The sequence below is a fragment of the Rousettus aegyptiacus genome, unplaced genomic scaffold (assembly GCF_014176215.1).
Source record: "Rousettus aegyptiacus isolate mRouAeg1 unplaced genomic scaffold, mRouAeg1.p scaffold_m13_p_17, whole genome shotgun sequence".
NCBI classification, from domain to species: Eukaryota; Metazoa; Chordata; class Mammalia; order Chiroptera; family Pteropodidae; genus Rousettus; species Rousettus aegyptiacus.
The window spans coordinates 29,227,605-29,242,683 of record NW_023416292.1 but is presented as its reverse complement, the minus strand read 5'-3'; the positions used below and the strand labels follow the sequence as shown (position 1 = coordinate 29,242,683).

The 15,079-nt window shown below is 47.9% G+C and overlaps 1 long non-coding RNA gene across 1 annotated transcript in view; it reads left to right on the top strand.

Annotated features, from left to right (window-relative positions):
* Window positions 1-3,245, top strand: part of LOC107518832 — a 43,049-nt gene extending 39,804 nt beyond the window's left edge. The window contains exon 4 of the long non-coding RNA XR_001598955.2: window positions 2,702-3,245. This is a non-coding gene — a long non-coding RNA (uncharacterized LOC107518832). The remainder of the gene's footprint in view (window positions 1-2,701) is intronic.
* The last annotated feature ends 11,834 nt before the right edge of the window (window positions 3,246-15,079 follow it).

Here is a 15,079-nt window from a genome sequence, read left to right as displayed (position 1 = left end):
AGCTCTGGCTGCGCCCTGGCTGCCTCCGGGAGGACCGCGGTGGCCGCCACGGGCACAGCCCCCGGGCTCGGCCGACGGGACTGGTGTAGCTCGCCCTGGCACTCCTGATGTTCACACGTTCGCAGACGCGGCTCTTCTCCAGGTCCGTGCTGCTCGCCCAGGGCATCCAAGGGCCCGTCTGCCTTCAGGGAATTCGTCCCCTCCTCCTCCTTCGCAGTACCTTTTATTTTATTCTCAGCATCCCTAACCCTGGTCTCTAAGGATCATAAGTGCCAAGAGGATCTGGGACCCTTACAGTTGAAGACATTCACCTTATCGATCTTCCAAGGAGAGGCCTTAGAATTATGGCTCTCAGAGAAATGCAGGATCAACATGGTATTTGGGGCACACACTTTTTCAATTACGGGCAGCTCAAACCCGGCGCTGCCCCTCATCCATCTCCATCTGGAGGCTGGTGGGGAGGCCGCTCCTAACATCTTTGCACACTTAATCTCAAACCCCACTCATGCAGCGTCTCAATTTTTTAAGATTAATCAAACCTAAGCCTTGCAAAGCGCGCGCTCTGATTTATATAGGCTTTGGCAAACAGATACACCGAATAAAAACCTTCTTAGTCGGAAATGACAGCGTTAGGGGAATGAGGGCTGGAGAATGGCACCAGGACACCGTGTTTCGATGAGCCGATGGCAGCTCCTGGGCCTCGGTTAAAGGACTCTAAACTTGCCGTTGTAACCAGGTGGGGGCCTCCAGGCAGCTTGGAGGGGACTGGTGTGGTCTCTCATCCTTAGATTTATCTTCGAACTTTGGTTCCCATGAAGGAAAACTAGCAAGTCCGGTCTCAGAGGAAATGGCACCAAGCTGGGCAAAGATTTCGTTGTAGGGGTCGGAGGCAGAGAGTGGGAAGCTGGCATCAGCCGTGGCTCAGGAGCCCATGTGGAAAGACGATCGACTGCCCAGGGTCCGCGGCCCGAGTGGGCCACTGGTTTCGGACTTGATTGAAACAGTTGCTCTCCAGTATGACGAACCAGTGTGGTGGCAGTCAGGGTAGGGTGGTAACATAGAGTTAGGCCCGACACGAGTTCGTTCGGGGTTACTGTTTCACTGTAAGCATTTCCCTGCTGTGAGTTAACCTTGATCTCGGCCTCGATCTTCAGCAAACAGGCTTGTCCCCGAAGAGCACTGAAAGTTGAAGCTGTTTGGCTAGCAGTGTTCTGTTCACTGCCACGGCTGGGAGCTGACAGCGCCAGGCTGGCTGGCCGAGCGGGCTGGGGCTCAGTGCAGGCCGTCAGCTCGTGAGGGCGGCGTCCAGTAGGAAGTAGAAGCAGAAGCTCGGTCACACATACCAGGCTGTCTGATGGGAGAGAGGGGTAGCTCTGGCTCGTCAAGCTCAACACCAAGCCCTGCAGATATGGTGCAGATATACAGCCAAAGATCGGTCCCCAGACCTCCAGATCGGGGTCTGAGCCCCTAGAAAAACAGCAGTCTTTGTCAGACTGCCTTCAAAACTGGGAGGGGCCGTGCTCGGCAGAAACCGGGGAGAGAAGAGCCCTGCCTTACAAGTCAAGAATCAAAGGAGCCGCACCTTCTGTGAGAACAGAAGACGGTTTAAAATTAGCACCTAGGAAATAATTATTTAAAGCAAATGTCTGGTTTGTGGTGTTCTACATTTTCTTCGAAGGTCTTTCGTAATGCATGACTAGATTCTCTCAAGCCATCACATGCACTGGAAATTTTTTCCCAAAGAAACAGAGAAATATCAGGGTGAAATCATGTACGTACCAGACAGCAGGAATTCAGAGCACACTTTAACCCGGCGCGCCAGGTGTCTGGCCTGCCTTCGCAGAGTTCATCGCTCTCTGAGAAATAAGATTAACATACAGGAAATTGCAGAGACCCATGTGAGCCAGGTGGTGAGTGCCACAGGGATTCAGAGAACGAGTGATGAATGAGGTTCGTGGTCACGGGGAAACGCATAGAGGATCCAGGGATAAAGAGGACATACTCGGCGGGGAAAGAATGAGAGTGACAATAATTAGACACGGGGTGCTCGTGGGACCCTGGCGAGGTGATCTCCAGCGGGGGGGGGGGGGGTGCAGAGCGGGGATAGACAGGAAAGAAAGGAGGGGTGTTTTGGTTTTTAATCTTTGACCTTATCCGGTCCAGAAGACCCACTGGAGATTTGGAAAGATCTCCAACCACGTCTGAGGCTTCGGACGCACTCGAAGGCCAAGTTAAGGAAGCCAAGTGTTTTTATTCAGTGTTCAGGTCTGGTTGTTAAATCTAGGTTTGTAAAACAAAGTGACTTTGACCTAGAATTTAGTTGAGGTTGGCCAGCCTTTTATCTCCTGAAATTTCCATGTCGCTCTGTCTTTAACGACAACCGCGGCAGGAACAATAATACTGATGATGAGCTCGCTCTTACTTCGTGCGCCAGGCACTGTTTTAAGCTCATCCAGTGTATTACTTCGTTTAACCCTCACGTCAGTCTGATGGAGTAAGTGTAAGTATTATTCCCGTTTGAGAAGTGAGGAGACCAGGGCCCAGGCAGGGCCCAGACAGCTTTGCACGGACACTACCATCTCAGCCTCTCAGAAGTTACTAACAAGGTAACAAGGTGACCCCAGTGTGTCATAGTGGCAAGGCCCAGCTCACAGGTGCTTGGTTTGGCTTCGTGTTTAATTCTTATTACACTTGTTCTTAGGTACCTCGCGTCATCTTGGAGGAGGTATTCGCCACTGGTGCCTGGTCAAGTATGGCTTCCTTCCCGGCGTGGTTGGCGATTTGGGGTGGTGAGCTGCAGAGCCACCGACCCCCTGCACTGGACTTCCCAGTCCACAAACTGGGATCGGCTCCACTTCCGGGCACTGCTTACCTGCGCACACTCTGCAAGGTAAGGCTTCAAACCACATCTGCTCTTTGACCAGAAGATGTGAAACTTTAATTACCGTACTTAACAATTCTCTTCATGTAATTTTATCATAGTTTTAAAGAATTTCGGTTTCTCGAATTCATTGCGTGTTGACTGTGAGCAAAGCATGGTAGCCGCTGTCAGGGATTCGGTGATGAATCAGAAAATGATACTGGCCTCATTTGCCGTGCTCCGGGGTGGGCAGATAATGTAAGACAAATAATTGTAAGATAAATAATTGTAACACGAAGCCAGGTGACCCGCAGAGTGTCAGGACTGATTTGTTCTTAGCAAACGGATGAATAAGTCAGGCTTTCACCTAAACAGCATGAGCCTCCACCTTCACAGTTCCGTCTCATCACCGTGGGTCTGACGGTGTGCAGTAGACAGAGTTGAATGCTCTAGCAGACGGTGGAGTTCCATACTAATCGCACCGAATTTGACATGTTTGGGATCTGATGAAGCCGAGCAGGCTGGTCCAGAGATGTACCGCTCTGTGGGCTCTGCGTGGGCTGCAGGCTTGTTGGTCTGTAAAGCCACCGAGGTGACAGGAACATGTGCTGGGAAACTAACCTAAAAGAAGCGTGGCGATGGGGAGGTAGCCGCCCCGTCATGCCGCGTGTGGCCTCGGTCCTTCTGAGTCCTCGTTTCCTCATCCAGTAAATGAAGGTCACAATAATACCTACCTCATAGGCTCGTTGGAAAGTAAGACTCGCAAGGGCATATAACAGGACTCGACCTGTGGTACTAGATACCAAGCAAATGGTTCCCTTTCTCTGGAAGATCCTCGGGTCCCACCGCGTTCTCCGGAGGAGCATTTTACCGCCACGTAGAAGTGCTCTTCCTGTCATCTACGGCAAACGGGGCATGGGCGGTTGGGTCTAAGTTTCCTCTTCCTCCAACCCCACGGGACAAAATTTAGGAGGATGGATATTTTGTGTTTCTTGCTGTATTGGAGAGTTGGTGGTGGTGGCAGGTTGGGGGTGGGGTGGGCGTGATGGCTACTCTGGTGCATCTGTCGAGCATATGCTCGATGGTTACCAGGCAGCTGAAACAGCCCTGCGTTCTGGCCTGGTTTACTTACCGCTGGCCTATCGAGAGACAGCCTTAGAGAGGTTCCCCAAAGAAACTCAGCAGTGCGCGTCCACTCCGCTCGGCCATCATGCTGGGCGCTTTCAGATGCACCACGCCGTTCGAGCCTCAGACTTAGCGTGGGAAGTCATCTCCACTGAGAGGAAGCACAGTCTTCAACCGAAGGAGACTAATTTGCCTGGAGATTTGACAGTGTCTGTATTGCAGTCGGTGTCTGTATTCTGAGACGGTAGATAAATATCGGGGCAGAGGTACTCGTGAGCTCGCAGAAGGGGAAGGAAGGAAGGAAGAGTAAGGACCGAGTCTGTCAGTATTGATTTAGGGTCCTCCTCGCTTCTGCCGTGTGCACCTCTGCGGCATTCCCGGGCAACCTCTGGGCGCTCCCGGCACCCACAGAATCTCTCTTCAGCTCAGGAGGCAAGCCCCAGGCCTCCGCGTGCCAGTGCAGACAGCTGCTCACGAAGGAGACTGTTTCAGAAGTAACTCCGTCTCGCTGCCAAACACGTGCCAGGTTGGCCACGACGAGTCTCTAGGGAAGGGGCAAGTCGTGGGATGATGTGCAGGGAAGCCGTTTCTCTACAGCGTTGCGTCTCTTACAGCGATAACCCCCTCCACCTAAATACCTGCCAGCCGTGGGCCAGCATCTCACGTGCGTCGTTTTATTTAATTCTCATAACAACTGTGGAGTAAATATCATCACGCCCATCTCATGGAGAAAGGAGTTCAAGGTGCTTAAGAGACTCACTCTAGATCACAGCAAATGGCAACGTGGTGACCCACAGCGCTGTCTTTTTTAATACTCAAGCGTCAAGCCTGGGCTCTGGGGTTTAAAGGCTGCTGTTCCCCTAAAAGAAGTTGCTCCTCTGTGAGGTTGACTTTCATCCCTGAATCTCTACCACAGAGATAAATTTATGGATCAAAGGTAGGGAAGGTGACCTCTCCCCGCGGACTGAGCTTTGGCGCAGTCCCCGCCTCCATCCGGGGTGCTGCCGAGACTGCTCCGGGGCTGCCCGTTCCCACCGCTCGCCACCTCGGTGCACCGTCCACCCCTGCCTCACACCCCCGGCCTCCGGGCCCTCCCCACTCTCCAGCCTCGGCTGTCTCGGTCTTCCCCGAACGTTCTGTAAATGTCAGTTCGCGTTCAGAAACATTCCATTGATACGATGTTGGAGAAGAACGGTTAATGACATGATGTGGAAAAAATGTTCACAGCATGTTTATTAAATGGAAAAAAAAAAAAAGGTTACAAACGGCACCAACTGTTAGTATTGTGCGGCGGAGTTATGGATGACTTTATCTTCTTTTTGCTCTTAGAAATTAAGAGTTCCTTAATTTTTTTGCAGAAAACATTATTGTAGTAAGACAAAATTTAAGTAGAAGTTACTGTGAAAAACTACTGAAAAATACTGTAAAATAAAACAATGCTTGGCAGCGGTGACAACGATCTGACAAGCAGGCCCCCCACCCCATCCGCAGGATTTAGGAGTTGGGTTAGGGATGCAAATGAGACTTCTGTAGGTCTATCTTTTCATGTAGTTTTGACTCCTGAGCTATATAAATATTTAACTTATTCACAAAATAAAATTAAATGTGAGAAGATAAAACATAAAAGAAACCTTAAAACTGAATTCAAACAAAGAAATAAATTGAGCTATATATCAAATTCATAACCTTAACCTAATCACACAGAGAAAGAAATTCAAGTAAAATTCTATGTGCACTTTCTCTGTGGGAAATATTCTAGGGATGGAAAGAACTTCAAGGAAGTTTTAATTTTACTTAGTTGGTTATTTCATAATAATAAAATGCTTTTGGAATTCCAAAACTTTTCTTTGCATATTGTTAGATAAAGCAAATAACTAAATATATCGATGTCATCATGTAGACAGAATAATCTCCCCCTTCCCAAAACATCCGCACCTGGGACCTGTAAATATGTTATATTACATGGCAAAAGTAACTTTGCAGATAGGATTAAGGTTACCTTAATTTAGGGAGATCATCCTGCATTATCTGAGTGGGCCCGGTGAAACACCACGGGCTCTTGACAGTGGATAGAAAGGCAGGAGAGTAGGTGAGAGAGATGCAGCCGGGGGCGGGAGGCGGGGGCGAGCCAAATCGTGGGGAGGACTCGACCCGCCGTCGCCGGTTTCGAAGGTAGAATAAGGGGGCCGGGAGCCATAGCGTGCCAGGGGCCTCCAGAAGCTGGGAACCGCTCCCAGCTGACAGTCAGGGAAACTGACCTTGCTCCCTCAGCCACAAGGTGCGGAATACTGCCAACACCCCAAATGAGCGAGAAAGCACATTGTCCCCTAAAAAATCCAGAGAGCAACACCTCGATTTTTGCCGACACCTCGATTTTTGCCTGATACCTTGAGTGAGAGCCATACCAGACTTATACAGAAATGTAAGACGATGAATACGCGTCGTTTTAAGATGGTGATTCGTCATCATAGAGTATCAGTTTGCCAGGGCTGCGTAGTGAAGTACCACGCGCTAGATGGCCAGAAACCCATCCTCTCACGGCTCGGCCCAAAATCGCAGAGCCGGCAGGGCTGGTGCCTTCTGAGGGCTGCGAGAGAAGGACCTGCCCCGGGCTCCTCTCCCTGGCCTGTGAGTGACCGTCTTCCCCTGTTTTCACGTCGTCTCTGTGCCCAAATTTCCCCTTGAAATAAAGACGCCAGTCATATTGGATTAGAGCCACCCTACATGACTTCACGTCAACTTGATTACCTCTGTAAAGACCCTATCTCTACATAAGATCCCATTCTGGGCCCCGGGGGTGGGTGAGTTACATATAGTGTGTGTGTGTGTGTGTGTGTGTGTGTGTGTGTACACGTAGTGCATGTGTGTATATGTAGTATATACGTATATGTGTGCAGTATATGTGTGTATGGAGAGTATGCATATATGTATGTATACATAGTATAAACACATGTGCGCATAGTATACACATGTATGTAGAGTGTATACGTGTGTATGTGTATATGCAGTGTGCACATATATGCCTATATAGTATATACCTATACATGTATGTATACATCATATATGCACACATATGTAGTGTATACATATATGTGTATAAATGTATATATACACAAATATATATTATTTGTTATTTTTTTATAAATTGCCCCCTAATCACGGGCCTAAACGCGAGACCGTCGCTGCGGCAGTGAGCACACCGTGCCCCCAGATCTCGATTTCTAATATCGTTTCCCGTTAAAGACGTCAGGGCTCTTTGAAGAAGTAGCCGCTGCCGGCTCCGCCGCGCGACCGACCCAAGTGAGCCTGAGGGCTCTCGCCGTACCAGGAAGAAAGGGAACACGTAGAGATCAATGAGGCCGTGTCACGAGCACACAGAATCCTGCGTGAAGGGACTCCCACTGGCCACGTTTGGGATAATTTGAACATCAAAAAGAAAATGACAGTAATGGATTATAATCCATTGAAGTTTTTTGAAAAAAGTCCATGAGTCTGTAATTATACTCAAAAGCAGGGAGGGGTAGTTTTCAAGAAAAAAAATAAACATAATAAATGTAAGAGAGAGAGCATTAGGAAATCACAGTATTTCAGCCCCTAATGCAATAATGGACTCAGGCAAGGGTCAGCAGCAGATGCTAGACCCAGAGTGAAAGTCGAGGTGACGCGGTGTTCGCACTCCATCAGGATATCTCCCCGCGAGTCATTTATTAATTTCACAGGGGAAGGTTGCCTTGTTAAAAGATGGGGAGACTTGGTGGTTACTGCTCTAAGTGTTAGCACCACCAATAGTGGGGTCATCTCACAGTATCTGAGCATTTCGATATGAGGCCTACCTGATACAAGGTACACCTTTGAATTATTTTTACCAAGAAGTATTTAACTTGAATCTAATCTTGCAAAACAACCGCATAAATCTAGAATGTGAGACATTTTATAGGCAATTGACCTCAGACTCTTCAAAAAAAATCAACGTCATTTAAAAATCTCAAGTCAAGGGGATCATTCTAGATGAAAAGAGACTAAAGAAAACACCATATATAATATGCAATCTTTACTGGCTTCTCCATTTTTTAAACAGTACTATAAAGGACATTTGGGAAATATATATTAGATAATATTATGAAATGTGTTGCTAACTTTTTCTTAAGTGTAATAATGTTATGAGTAGTTTGAGAATGTCCTTATTCTTAAGAGACACATATTGAAGTCATTTGGTTCAGTGCCACTGTATCTGCAAGTTATTGAAAATAGTTCAGGAAAAATAATGTGTACTGGAACTGGCTCTTACCAGCTTCTGAGAGCAGATAAATATTTCAGAAATTTTGCAAGCCATTTGTTAAACTCTTGGCTTAAAATTTGCTTGAAAGCAGCCATGGCAGGAGTTTTTACTCCGCAGAAATTGGCAAATACAGCAAATGAGAGCTTTTCCCCACCCTAGAGACCCGATTTATCAGCACACCACTGTATGTGGAATTAGATGTTAATACCTGGCAAAGCACTTCAAGTGCGACTCGTGTTTAGTATGGTATTCTTTCAACCTTTGTGTGCAGATTTTAAATTTTTTCCAAGTAAAAAGTTGGGACAAAGAGAAAATGAAGAGACCTTCCTTCCCGGAAGCCTGAAACCCGCAGAGGGAAGGAAGGATGTTTCGGGGGCGGGGGGCACTTGGGAAGCTACCCGGTGAGACGGAGACGTGAAATGGCCTTTTTAGCTGATTATGGGCATGATTATTTGAAGATGCTGACGGAGTCCCCGTGCCCAAATCCACAAGTTTACTTCTTCTGGAGCTGTGCGGGGCACGTTAGGGCCGTGTTCTGACTGGCATGATGTGCGTAAGGGGAGGAGCCGCCTTCCTTTCCCTAGAGCGTTGTCTCCGGCATCCAGCGATGGTTTAACTGGTCCTGCGGCTGCTGTGCGCCCCAGGGCAGGAGCAGCCGTCTCTCCACTGGGATGGGAGGCGGGTCAATTCCAGCATCGCGGAGATCTGGGAGGAAAGTTCAGTCTTCATTTTGAATGAAAATCCAGTCCAGTTGCTCTTGTGATTTCCGGATCTAGAAGAGTGTTCATTTCTTCCTTTCTCTCCTGTAAGCCGTGACTTCCCTGAATCTTATTAAGGGTATTATAAATCATTAAAAAACAAAAAAAAAAAAGGCAAAACAAAAAAATGAATCCGTAAGCTAATGAAGTTATACATAAGAGAGTCGTATTGGTAAAATTCACACTCAGCGGCAGCGATGAGCCACAGAGTATAAGAATAAGGGCAACTCCAAAAATAATGACGACGGCCGTCATCACACCGGAGGGACCAACAGCGTGGGAGTCAGCCCAACCACACATTGAGCGGAAACCGTCCCCAGGAGACATGGCTTAGTAAGAGGAAATGGAACGGAATATGTTCCACTCTACCTGGGAAATGGCTGTAAACGGAGACTAAAAGGGAAAATCCGAAGAGCACCAATCCTCATCTTTGCGAGGCCCAAAGAGCCATTTGTGAAAGGCTTCGAGCATTGCGGTTCTCTTAGTAAACGTTTTCCTGCTGTGAAAGGCCACAGACTGGCTCCTGATTGGCCGCTCCTGCTGGGCCCACACTGTGTAGACTCATAGTACTTTTAAGTGTCGTCAGCTAATTCCACATGGAAAAATTTAGGTATCTTGCTCTTCGTTGAAAAATTGGGGAAACCCGGATGAACCGTACTGGCAGCAGTGGGCTGGCGCTCTGAAGGAGCAGCCGCTCCCCTTAGAAGGGCGCTCGACAGTTTGCCACAGTCCCCCCCTTCCCTGTCATCGCCCGCTCCCTGGCCTGCCTCACTCTCCCCCGTTACATTCCTTGAGCCTCTGTTGGTTTTCGAGTGTGTGACCCGCCCTCCCCCCGTCGTGGGTAAGCTTGCCTTCAGCTACTTGAGCTGAAATTAGCTTCTTAAGACCCTGAACTCTCCTCGATCTGATTCCATGCTCAGCAGGCCACCTTCTGAGAAGTTGGCTTCTGTGTAATTTGCCTATAAAGAAAGAATGCATTGATCCTCTGCCCTGAGCACCTTGCCCTCATGCGGAGGTGCGGAGAGTAAATGGAAAAGGCCTTCAGCTTGGAGTCAGGTGGGTCTGGTTCCAATTCCGACGCTGTCACTTACTAGATAAGGTCACCACGAGGCCTCTGGGCGCCCTGCCAGTTATCTTCTCCTGGAGATGTTGCCCTCGGTCACCTTGGGCCACATACCAGAATATTCAATTTGCTAAAAACATTTTTATGAGCAAAATCGATAGCCCTAAGTCACAAATGACGGCAGCCCCAAATCCAACCAGCCAACAGACCTGAGTTTCTCTAGAGATCGTAGACGTTCCAAAGGGATAGACAGCTACTGATCAGAGAGAGACACAAGCTCTGTTCTTGAGAGGCAGAGGGGAAACGGGGCTTGGGCATGGGCTTCGAACTTAGGAGGGTGGCGGTCAAGTCCTAGTTCTTTCCTTTATTAACCATGTGAACTTAAGGAGCCATTTACTGTTCTGAGTCCCCCAAACTCGTGCTGTGCCTCTTTACACAAAGAGAAACTCATGAGCATTCAGCGAAATAAGAAGGGGAAGACAGTAGGTAAACCGTACATTGTATGAAATGGTTAATAGCAAAATTTAAATCTATCCTGCGAAACACGCGGTAAGCAAGAACACCCTTGTGAGAGTGTTCATGCATTTTGCATGTTCTTATCATGACGCCTCTGCAGCCATCAACATGAATGTAGTAGATACATATACAGGTGGCCCTGGGACAATGTCGGGGTCGGGGGTGCTGACCCCATGCACTTAAAACTCCCTGTATAACTTTTGACTCCCTGAAACGTAACTGCTAATAGCCTACTATTGACCAATAATGTGAACAGTCGGTCAACACATATTTTACATGTTATATGTATGATATGCTGTATTCTTAACAGTAAAGTAAGCTAGAGAAAAGAAAATGTTACTAGAAAATCATAAGGAAGAAAAAGTACATGTACGGCATTTGTTGAAATAAATCCAAGTAAGTGGACCCGCCCATTCGAACCTGTGTTGTTCAGGGTCAGTTCTGTGCCGAAACAGGACGGGCGTCTGAGGCGTGTGAGTGAGGAAAAGCGAGGTGCCCATACGTTTAAAACGTAACCTGCGTATGCGCATGGCCCTAGAAGAATCCTAAATGTGTACAGATCTCATTGTTAACGTCGATGTCCGCTGGGAGGTGGGAGCGGAGTGTAAGAAGGGACTTCACTTTTTACTTTATATACTTTTATGTTACTTGACTATTTTAGTGATCATTCATTACTTTTTAAAAACAATTAAAAAGCAAAAAAGAGAAGTTAAACCAGGACTTAAGCTAGGAGCAATAGAATTAAATTGAAGAGCTAAAGCCGAGGATAGGAGGAAGGCTCCGGAGTCGGAGCGGGGACCGGAGCCCAGAGGACCACATGCCCGAGGGCCCCCCCGGGGTCGCTCCCTCCCCTGGCCCACTGTCCTCCTGGACCCGTGGCGCTCTGGCGGCATCGTAGCTGCTCCAGCCACAGTTCTGCCAGCTGTCGTTCTGTCTCTGAACTTCAGGGTTGCAACCCTTGCCTTCGAAATTAAGAGTTGTCCCCACGGCGCACGGTTCTGGGGCTCGTAACGGACGCCGTCCCGCTGCCTGTGAGAAGTTAACTGGACTTGACTTCCACGCTTTTCTCCGTATTCGCTCTTCATGTCTTCGTCCTTGGACTTGACCACAGATTCTGACTCTGCCTCTGCTCCAGTCTTGGATCGTCTCTTGTGGGGACCTGCCGTCCGAATCTGGCCAGATCCGGGACTCGGGTTTTCTTCAGTGGGCTTGGGCATTTTCTTCACTCCTGCTTCCAGAACCTAATCCTCTCCCAAGCCCACTTTTAACCCTGTCATCCTCTCCCAGCATTGATGCAGCAAGAAAAGCGGCCGGCGTGGCCCAAACACGACCACGGAGATGATAGATAACCAAGGCTCAGTAACTGCCGGTGACTACACACATGGAGCACCTAGAGCACTTCCTGTCTGGGAGGAAGTCGTGCTTCACCTGCGCTTCCTGACGCGAGAGCTGGGGGGGGCAGCAGGGTGGTCATGCCTGAGTGGCGGTGCGGCTGCCTCTGACAGCTGCCTGCGGTGGCAGGTGTCCCGGAGGTTATGCCTGTGTGGAGGGAGCTGGAAGTGCCACCGTCCTGAGCCAGTCCCTCCTCCTAGCTGGCCTGGACGCCGACCTCTCCAAACGGCGATCCTTACGTTTTCTATGTCATGACACAGAGGGACATGTGGGGGAGAACCCAGGAGTGGACTTGGCTCTCTTAGCTGTGGCTCCACGTGGTTAGGGACTGTTCTCAGCCTGCTCGGCAAGCAGGCGGGCGGGATCCGTGCGCCAACAAGGGAGATGCTTAGAGAGATACGGCTTCTCCCAAGGCTGGAGTTGAAACCCAACCTCAATTAAGTTAAGAAATCCTCAATTAAGACTGTCTGGCCCTCCTCACCTTGCCGGCTGTTAGGAGCTGAGACAGGATCTCCTTAGGACCCAGAACAGAAGCATTTTGTAATAAAACTCCTTATACCTTTTCACATCTCCATGGCTCTTAAAGTAATCCCGTGAAGGGTGATTTTCTCTTTTGAATCCTAGATCTGGATTTCCTGCTAAGAAAACACATTCAACACACAATGCACCCAGAAGCCATAAAGGAATCTAATAGATTACATTTGAGAACTTTAAAACATTTATATGGCCAAAAAATATGCATGGCCAAAGTCCAAAGACAAATAACATATTGGTAAAATGTTCAAAACAAACATAACGAATAAAGAGTTAATTTTCTTGCTTCAAAGAGCTTTTCCAAATTAAAAAAAAGAGAGCCAATATATAAACAGGATGTTCTCAGAAAATGATAAAATACAAACGACCTGAAATATATGAAAAGATGCCCAGCCTCACTGAGGATTTTTAAAATGTAATTCAAAACAAAAAGATTTTTTATCCAACAGATAGGCAGACATTAGAAAGTTTTACATATTTGTTATTGGAAAGAAAATATCAAAGTAAGAAAAATTTTTGTACTGTTTGTAGGAATTTAAATTAGTGTTAACTTTTTGGACTATAATTTGGCAATATATCTGAAAATTTTTAAATATCTTTCGAACCACTCCAAAGAATTTATCTCAGAGACATACTTATAAAAATAGCCTAAGATTTTAAAAAAGAGAGAGACAGAGAGAGATAAGAATAAAAAAGCCTAAGATAGATGAAGAATTTTAAAATCTGAAAACAGCACAAATATTTACCCTTATGAGATTCATGAAATAGGGCTATCCTTTGTCGCTGCCCTGGAGTACTGTTTGGCCATTACAAATGTTAAAGCAAACATGTGTTGGAATGGAAATATTTTCTCACGCAAGTGAGGGAAGAGAGATGCAGAGCGGCACGTCTAGTATTACCTCATTTATAAATAAAAAGGATGTGACATATGCACGTGGAGTGACAGATGCATAAACAACTTTTCTGAAAGTTTAAGGAGAGCGTGTTGACATTTTGGCAGAAAGCGCCGTTGAGAGGCGGTGGTACATTCCTCTTATTTGAGTAGAATAAATTAAAAAGTTAAAAGCGCAGTGCGGTATGTCGCGTGATAAGTGGGGGTGCGGAGCCCCCTGGGACCAGGCCAGGCGAGAGGCGCGCTGAGGAAGCCTTCCCGGCTCACAGGAGGTGGGGCTGCGATTTTAAGAAGTAGCAGATAGAGAGCAGGGTCAGCGTGCTCCTGGTAAAGGAGGGGATGGTATCTGCATGGGAGCAGAGGTGAGGGAAGGCAAGACCGGTTCAGGGAACTCAGAAAGAGGGTGGGGCGGGGGGCCCGTTAAAGTGCATAGTGATCAAAAAACACACACACAAAAGGCTGGCTGTGTAGAGGCCCCGACCCTTTTGTCCCAAGGACTTTCGACTCTCTCGTAAGGCAAGGAGAAACCACTGAAGGATTCTAAGTGGAAGAGTGACCTGTGAACCCTGCCTTTGGTCCATCGAGAGTTAGAGGAATACCAGGGGCAGTCATGTCGCTTCTAAGGGACCACAGGAACTGAGACTCCAGAAACTAGAAGGTCAGGATTAGTAGTCAGGGATCCAGTAGGAACAAGGATCACCCTAAGTTGCAAGCGACAGGGCCCCCAAGTTTAACTAACGTGTAAGTTGAAAAGGGGATTAATGGCAGGTGTAGACCATGGAAGCTCCAAGAACCTCAGGGACCGGAACTGGGACACTCGAGCCTATCGGGGCGCCCGTCTTACTTCTTTTCCTTCTTTCTAGGTATGGTTTCCCTGGTTTCCTTGACCTGGTAGGTTTCATGGCTACTGGCATTATAATGACGGTGTTATAATGCTTCTGGAAAAGGAAAAAAGCTCTTCCGGCTTCAGTTTTGAAAAATTGCGAAGAAGTGTTCCGATCGGATAGGTGGGGGTCCTGTCCCCACCTTTCTGCTGTGACAGGCAGCCCTCCCTCCAGTTCCACGGCCGTAGTTGATGTTCGGGGTCGGGGCAGCAATTCCTGAAAGACAGAAGGTACCTTTCCCAGGGCGGAAGGAGTTGACCAGGCGTAGACGAAAACATTCCGTATTTTTTCCACCACCATTATATTAGTAAAACACACTTCCTGGGAATTTAAGGGTAATAGACTTTGGAGAACCAAAGTAAGGAGAGAACAGAATGGTGAAGAGTTACCGGCTAACCCTGTCCTGTGAGAAGACTTACTGTGTGTACAGTATCATAGAAGGGCCGTCCTCGGGCCATCTAACCTGGGACGTGAAGGGTAGGCTCGAATTCCTTGGCAACAGCTTTAAAGATGTGGGTCGCTTGTGTATCATCTGTTGGTTCATTAATTCATTCATACCCATAAAAACAAATTAAGTATATGTTATACGCAAAGCAGGTGTTCTCAGCTCTGAGAACAAAGGTGCAAAGTGCACCTGTCTGTCACAAGAGAACTCCAGGGTGGAGGGGGAGGCCGGCGTATTTAACAGTCAGAACGCCCTCTGAGCTCTGCAGCGTGCATGGGGTGATGGGAACGGGGGGTGGGGGGCAGCGCTTACCTCTCAGAGGAACCAGACA